Source organism: Rhinatrema bivittatum, unplaced genomic scaffold (genome assembly GCF_901001135.1).
Source record: "Rhinatrema bivittatum unplaced genomic scaffold, aRhiBiv1.1, whole genome shotgun sequence".
In the NCBI taxonomy this organism is placed as follows: domain Eukaryota; kingdom Metazoa; phylum Chordata; class Amphibia; order Gymnophiona; family Rhinatrematidae; genus Rhinatrema; species Rhinatrema bivittatum.
In genome coordinates this window covers 780,946-789,024 of record NW_021820281.1, presented here as the reverse complement: position 1 = coordinate 789,024, position 8,079 = coordinate 780,946, and positions in this window count along the sequence as shown.

The window sequence follows — 8,079 nt, the reverse complement described above, 5'->3', positions numbered from 1 at the left end:
AATATATTAGTAAGTATACTATATCAAATTATCAATTGTCAGTGTCACTCACTGACTAATAAAAAATAATCACTATATCCTTCTTTGTCCTGTGGTCTGGGGGTAGCCTTAGCAATAGCTAGCTAGCTAGCTAATGCTATTAGCTCAATAAAGTTTTAAAATGAATACCAAACTAATTTATTAACTTGTTTAATGTACTATATTTATTATATATTTCTTTGACCACAGGATCATAATGCCCCTACCAGTACCCTCTGGAAAAAAACGTGTTGCTAGTGATAGTGCTACTGGAAAGAGCTGTCTGCCAGTCCCTAGGAAAAAACTGCGATTTTTTGAGAAGAAAGAGGATGTAGAAGTGCAAGGAAACTTGTTGCAAGGGAAGGAACGAGCAAATTTGAGGGAAAGGTGAAAAGATTAGATGAAAGAATGGTGAACAGAAAATATTTGATGATGATGAAGAATCAGATATTGAGGAGGAGGAGGAGGAGGAGGATGATGATCAGGAGTTTTTGGCTAGTAAACATTCAGAGGAGAAGGAGGAGGAGGAGAACAGAAGCAATGACAATGTTAGTCAGATTGCAAAACAAACAACTACTGCCAGTGCCAGCAGTATTGCTGGTACCCTGTCCCCTACACCATTTGAACATCCACGTGTGACTACTACTACTACTACTACTATTTCTACTACTAGTATGAAAATGACAAGTATCCAGCCTAGAGTAAGGAACAGTACAAGGACATCAAAGATTTGGAATCATTATCATGTTGTGGCTGACCAGAGATTTGGACAATGTATCCATTGTAAAAAGATGGTGAGCCGTGGAAGAATTATTGGACATCTTACTAACAGCAACATGAAATATCACCTTGAAAGAGAACATAGAGCACTGTTGCTTGCAGAAGAAGCTGGTCCCACCGTGCTTGCCCAGGCTTCAAGTAAAGCAACAGGGAAGCAGCCACAGAAGGAAAGTAGTAGTACTAAAGAAGATACAGATTGTGTGCATCTGCAGAAGCAGCAGTCTCCTCTTCCTCATCCCCAGCAGCAGCGGCAAGCTACCATGGAGCAGATGGGGTGGTGTTCTTCTGCAATGTCACAGAGCAGGAAGCAGGCAATGTCTAAAGTGGGTACACGACATATTGCTCTAATGATTGCTTTGGATGATCAGCCACTGCAGATTGTAGAAAATGAGGGATTTAAGCGGATGCTCCATTATTTCGCCCCTTACTACAAACTTCCTTCAAGAAGTACATTTAGCCGTCAGGTGCTTCCTTCCCTATACAGAAAATGTCGTGCTGAAATGCAGATTATGATGGCAAGGGCAAAGGGGAGGAGCATCCATCTCACCACTGATGTTTGGACTAGTATGAATGCAATGCATGCATATTTGTCTCTAACAGCACATTGGTGGCAGCTGGATGAGGCATTAATACCTGTAAGCACTAGCAGCATTGGCAGTGGCAGTGGCAGCAGCTCCAAAAAGGTTTCGCCAGGATACCATTGGGCTTTACTGCATGCTCAAGTGCTAGACAAGAGACATACTTCAGAAAATATCTTACACGCAATTCAGGGGATGATGGAAAAATGGAATGGGCTCCTTAGAAGCAGTGATATGGAATGCTTAAATGGATTTTTCATTACTGACAATGGTTCCAATATTATTAAGGCTCTGGCTGATGGCAGATTCAGCGGCATCCGATGCTTTGCACATACCCTGCATCTGATAGTGAGGGATGCTTTGGGGCTTAGTGGCAAGGAAGGTGGTACTACTACTAGTTGTAGTAGTCAACTCCTGAAGCGGTTGATTGAAAAGTGTCGCAAAATAGCTGGGCATTTCAATCGTAGTGTAAAAAGTGGGAAGCAACTCAGAAAGAGGCAAATAGCAGTTGGCGCACCTTTGCACAACCTTCTTCAGGATGTGCCTACCAGATGGAATTCCACCTATCTTATGTTGGAGAGGTTGTCTGAACAGCAGACACCTCTTCATGATTTGGCAATGGCAACTGAAATTGGATTGGAAAATCCTCTTGGATGTCAGGACTGGACAAACATTGCACACATGGTGCATGTCCTCAAGCCTTTCAAAGTATATACTGATGCATTGAGTTCAGCTAATGCCACTTTGGGTGGTGTCATCCCTGTAATAAACTATCTGGAGGAGGTATTACAGGAATTTCTGCATCATCCAGATTTCTCTAAGGAAGTGTTAATGCTTGTTAAATGCTTAAAAGAGCAAGTTGAAAAAAGATTGAAACCTCTCATGCAAAGGGATTGCTATATGTTAGCCACGATGTGTGACCCACGTGTGAAAGGCAGTATTGCTCTCAAGAACAATGCTCTTACACATTGGAAAAAAAAGTTGATTACAATGGTTGAAAACATAATGTCTAACAGGGTCTGTTCCACTGGTAACGATGAAAAAGAATTAGTATTATCCTCTCAGTCTCCAACTCCATCCTGCTCAAGTACTAGTATGATCAGCTGCTCCCCTACCCCTTCCATAACACATCAAAATATGAGTCATTCCACATTTAATGAACTGCCTGCCATGTCACAAGCAATCGCATCAGCTGTTGGCAGAAGAGTTACTACTACTGAGTCCTACCTGCAGGAGAATGTTTCAGAACTGCATGTTAAGAGTTTTCTGTCTGAGCCAATTCAGAGCATGGACTCAGATCCCTTGAGATATTGGGCACAGAAAGCTTCAATGTGGCCTGATCTTGCAATACTAGCACAGCACTTTCTTTCCTGCCCGCCAACAAGTGTGCAAAGTGAAAGAGTATTTTCAATGACAGGGAACATAGTGAGTCCACACCGTGCACGTTTGTCTCCAGACTTAGTCGAGCAATTGGTTTTTATCAAAACGAACTTTCCACAGCTTGGGTATCCGAACTTTCCCTGTGACTGGGAGGAGTGAGCCTCTTGTCGAGGGCCGAGATCCAAGGTCAAGGGGTGGAAGAGAGGCTTGGCTCTATGCAGCTGTGCTCCCCGCATCGCTTGCTGGGGTGCCCGGCCACAAGAGGCAGCAGCGGCCACAACACTGCCGCTGCTGCCTCTTGTGGCCCACAGGAGAAGCCAGTCTGGGAGTCACAAGACATGAACACTCTGTCCTGCTGCGTCTCCAACACAGGCTTCTCACTCCCAGGCTCCTTTCCCCCAGTGTCCACCTCTGAGGCAGGCAAGTCCTCGCTGGGTTCTTCTGCCTCAGCGTCCATCTCCGACAGCATGATTGTGTGAATGAAGTATGAAAGAATTTCAGGCCAATACAATATAAAATTGCACTTACAGTGCACAGAGAGGTTGATACTCTAACAAAGTAGCTAGTGGTTGTACTAGTAGTAGCTAGCTACTAGCTAGCTACTACTACTAGCTACTACTTGGATATCCAGTTTATATCCAACTAGTAGCTACTACTACTAGCTACTAGTTGGATATAAACTGTTACTGTTATATCCACTACTGTAACAATATATTGATTAACCAAATATATACAAACACCCTTGAGTGTAATAAAAAGAGAAAACTGAGCACCCAGAAGTTGTACATTTCTGAAGGATTTTTTGTTCATGAGTCTGCTTTCTCCTAGTCCTTACTCCTACTTTAGTATCACAAGCATTAAAGTTTTTGCTTCAAATGGCTGTCTTGGTCATGGAGCAATTTTTGGCATTGACGTGTGAGTCATTGCAGTAGCTTGAGTGCTGCACACACTGCACACAGTGCACAATATTGTATTGGCCAGGTTGAAAGATGTGTGAATGGTCAGTAGCCACGGTTGAAGCCTTGACGTTGGCGCTACTGCTCACAAGTATACAACTTGTGCTAATTCAGCCAGACTGAATGTTGTATGGAAGTGTATGACTAACTTAGTTACTACTAAAACAATGAAATATGTTGGATTATAATAGACATACATCCGTACATGTCTGCTCTTTGTAATTTAGTAGTACCATACTATATTATTTTGAATAATTATTATTAGTTAAATGACTAATAAAATAATATATAAAAAAGAACAAACAAACATTTTGCACAATGTTAAACATTTATTTTTTTTTACAATATTTAACTATTAGACATTAACATTACAATAGACAAACATTTTTGTCAAAAAAAATAAATTAAAATAAAAAAAAACCAGCCCAGCAGCCCAGGTCAAGGCGAAATATGATGCCTTGACTTCATGATGTTGCAGCAGGGTCAGGCTCATGTGGAGAGGAGGGTGCCGCCACTGGAGAAACCTGCTCTGAAGCAGAGGGAACTGGCACCTCCTCCTCATGAGGCATCTCATGAGGAGGAGAAGCCATTTCCCTCTGCTCCTGAGGGGCCTCCTCCAGGGCTAACAACCTCCTCTCCACATTGCTGACACTGGCCTGCACCTCTCCGACCCTCTGCTGCAACATCATGAAGTCGGCATCATATTTCGCCTTGAACTGCCGTACTTCCTGCAGGATCTCCTCCAACTTTGAATATTGTGCACAGCAGCACTTACAGGTTGGAGGAGATCCTGGAGGAAGTACGGCAGTGCTGGTGCTGGTGCTGGCACTGGCGCTGGCGCTGGTGGTGGTGCTGGTGGAAGTGGTGGGCCGCTGGCTGGTGGCAGCTTTATCTTGGCCTGTAAAGAAATTAAAAAAAATAATAATTCAACATGAGACACAGAACTATACATTATACATACATTACACATAGTCAGATATGACAAATAAAAAAGCAAATACTGGATGCGTGCGAGCAAGTTTATAAAATAATCTACCCCTTATTTAGTTTATTGACCTTGAGGATTATAGAAAAATGAGGAGTCCATTGCAGGGGAGAAGGAGTGAGGGGGAGAGTGGAGGGATATCAAATCTATCAACATAGATTAGAGAGAATACATAATTTGAAGGATTGGAAGGAGAAATAATAGTCAATCTCAGGTTACACAGAATATGATGGTAGGAGATACACTACAAACCTCTTCTTTTTTTTCACCTTCAATTCTTTAGTTTACTATCATAGCCACTCAGTGTCATTTAATATATACAAATAAATAAATACACACTTCCCCCCATTCCCAATCCCCAGCCACTAAAACTGATTGATATAAAAAAAAAAAGATTTTGTTTTTCAGCCTCAGATAATATATACTACTTTACTGGCCGTGCCAAGAGATATATTATTTCCTACCTAGACCACTACTGGTTGCTGCCTCCGTCCTCCTCTGGTGACAGCTCTGCCTCCCACTAGGCCCAGGAAGCCCCGCCTCGTCCCTGCCTGGGTGTGGTTCTGTACAAGACAAATCAAAATTCAGAGAACAGTTAGAATTTTAAAAACAAGAATGAGATCAGACACAATGATTCATTCACTGTTATAGTAAAGAAACATTTTTAAACACAAATTCCATTACAATTAATTGAATACTTGTGTAATGTGTGTTGTTCTTGTGTAGTATTCTGAAAACAACTTACCAGGCACGGAACGGGCCACGGTTCGGCGGACCTCCTCGAGCCACCTACCCTCGTGCAATCGCAGATGGCGACCTGAAAATTAGAGGGATATACAGGAAAAAGAATAACATTGATTAATTTTTACAACATGCCCATGTTTTGCCTTGACCTACTAGATTATTTTTTATGCAACATACAAAAGTTAGTTATACATAAATACTATTTTATTTATATTTCAATGTGGCTTTCAAAAAAATCCCAAATACCACCATTTCAAAACGATTAATATATAAATATCAATAATATACCACAGATAATTTTATTTCCTGTGTAGTCTAGTTATTAAGTATTAATACTAGTATAGTATAGGGTAAGGGTGGTACACTAGTAGCTAGCTAGCTAGTAGCTAGCTACTAGTATTTCTGTTTTTTTAAAATATATTTACTTAACATTATAACTTTTATTACTTATAGTAGTTAATTATTACATTATAATTATATAACTCAATGTATGCTACTAGTAGCTACTGTAGCTAGTATTACTATCATACTCTATTTAATTTTCAATGACAAAATAATATACATAATTTATAATTGAATATTATGATCAACATTATTATTTTCACCTTTCTTTTTCAGGTCTTCCACCTCACGAGGGTAGGAGGCCCGCCGGCAAAACTCCTCCTGGAGAGAGGCCCAGGCAGCAGTCTCCCTTTGCAGGTTAGGCCTGCTGCCTGGGGGGTGTAAAGGTTCCCCTCATCCAGGAGCATCAGCCGGGCCAGGAGGTCCACGTCGGCCTGGGTAAAGCGGGGCTTCCTGGACCTTGCTGCCACCTTGGAGGAGGACGGTGGGGAGGAGTCAGACTCCCTCCCCCTGTCATCTGACTCCCTTTCACGTTCCATCCTACCATGAGAAAATAAAAAAGAAGATGAAAAAAAGTATGTGCTATAGGACAGCTGTTTGTTCAGAAGCTCACACACTAATGCAGGGAGGGGCTAGGCAGCTCCCCCCTGTCTGTGAAGCCAGCCCTCAGCCCTCACCCTCACAGTGACAGTACACTATTCAGTTCAGTGGCAGGGACATGGGGGGAGGGGAGGAGTGAGGGTCAGGCAGCTGAGCTCCCCCCCCCCCCTGTCTGTGAAGCCAGCAAGCCTCTCACTACGTAATGCAGGCAGGGAGGGAGCTGTCTCAGCCCTCACTGTGAGGGTGAGGGCTGAGACAGCTCCCTCCCTGCCTGCATTACGTAGGGGGGGGGGGGAGCTCCGCTGCCTGACCCTCACTCCTCCCCTCCCCCCATGTCCCTGCCACTGAACTGAATAGTGTACTGTCACTGTGAGGGTGAGGGCTGAGACAGCTCCCTCCCTGCCTGCATTACGTAGTGAGAGGCTTGCTGGCTTCACAGACAGGGGGGGGGGGGGCTCAGCTGCCTGACCCTCACTCCTCCCCCTCCCCCCATGTCCCTGCCACAACTGAATAGTGTACTGTCACTGTGAGGGTGAGGGCTGAGACAGGGAGGGAGGGAGCTGTCTCAGCCCTCACCCTCACAGTGAGGGCTGAGACAGCTCCCTCCCGCCTGCATTACGTAGGGGGGGGGGGGGAGCTCAGCTGCCTGACCCTCACTCCTCCCCTCCCCCCATGTCCCTGCCACTGAACTGAATAGTGTACTGTCACTGTGAAGGTGAGGGCTGAGACAGCTCCCTCCCTGCCTGCATTACGTAGGGGGGGGGGGGGAGCTCAGCTGCCTGACCCTCACTCCTCCCCTCCCCCCCCCATGTCCCTGCCACTGAACTGCATAGTGTAGTCACTGTGAGGGTGAGGGCTGAGACAGCTCCCTCCCTGCCTGCATTACGTAGTGAGAGGCTTGCTGGCCTATACACTATTCAGTTCAGTGAGGGTCAGGCAGCTGAGCTCCCCCCCCCCCCCCTACGTAATGCAGGCAGGGAGGGAGCTGTCTCAGCCCTCACCCTCACAGTGAGGGCTGAGACAGCTCCCTCCCTGCCTGCATTACGTAGTGAGAGGCTTGCTGGCTTCACAGACAGGGGGGGGGGGGGGAGCTCAGCTGCCTGACCCTCACTCCTCCTCCCCTCCCCCCATGTCCCTGCCACAACTGAATAGTGTACTGTCACTGTGAGGGTGAGGGCTGAGACAGGGAGGGAGGGAGCTGTCTCAGCCCTCACCCTCACAGTGAGGGCTGAGACAGCTCCCTCCCTGCCTGCATTACGTAGTGAGAGGCTTGCTGGCCTATACACTATTCAGTTCAGTGAGGGTCAGGCAGCTGAGCTCCCCCCCCCCCTGTCTGTGAAGCCAGCCAGCCTCTCATGCAGGGAGGGAGCTGTCTGACACTGACAATCTCTGTTAAACTTTTTTTTCACTAAATTAGCATAAAATTTAATGAAGTACTTTTGTGTGTTAAACTTTTAATTTCCCCTAATGTAAGTAACTTCATTTAATATTATTTTAATATTATTTTATGCTACTTCACCGAAAAAAAAAGTGCATTAACTATTACTTAACCAACTAAGTAGCTAACTAAAGTAATACTGTATAAAACTAAAACAAATCTTATAGTTTTTTATTATATTATACACTTACAGTGGTAGAGTTGATGATAATAATCAACGATAATGTTGTGTTCTTGTTCTGTTGAACTGTACTGTTG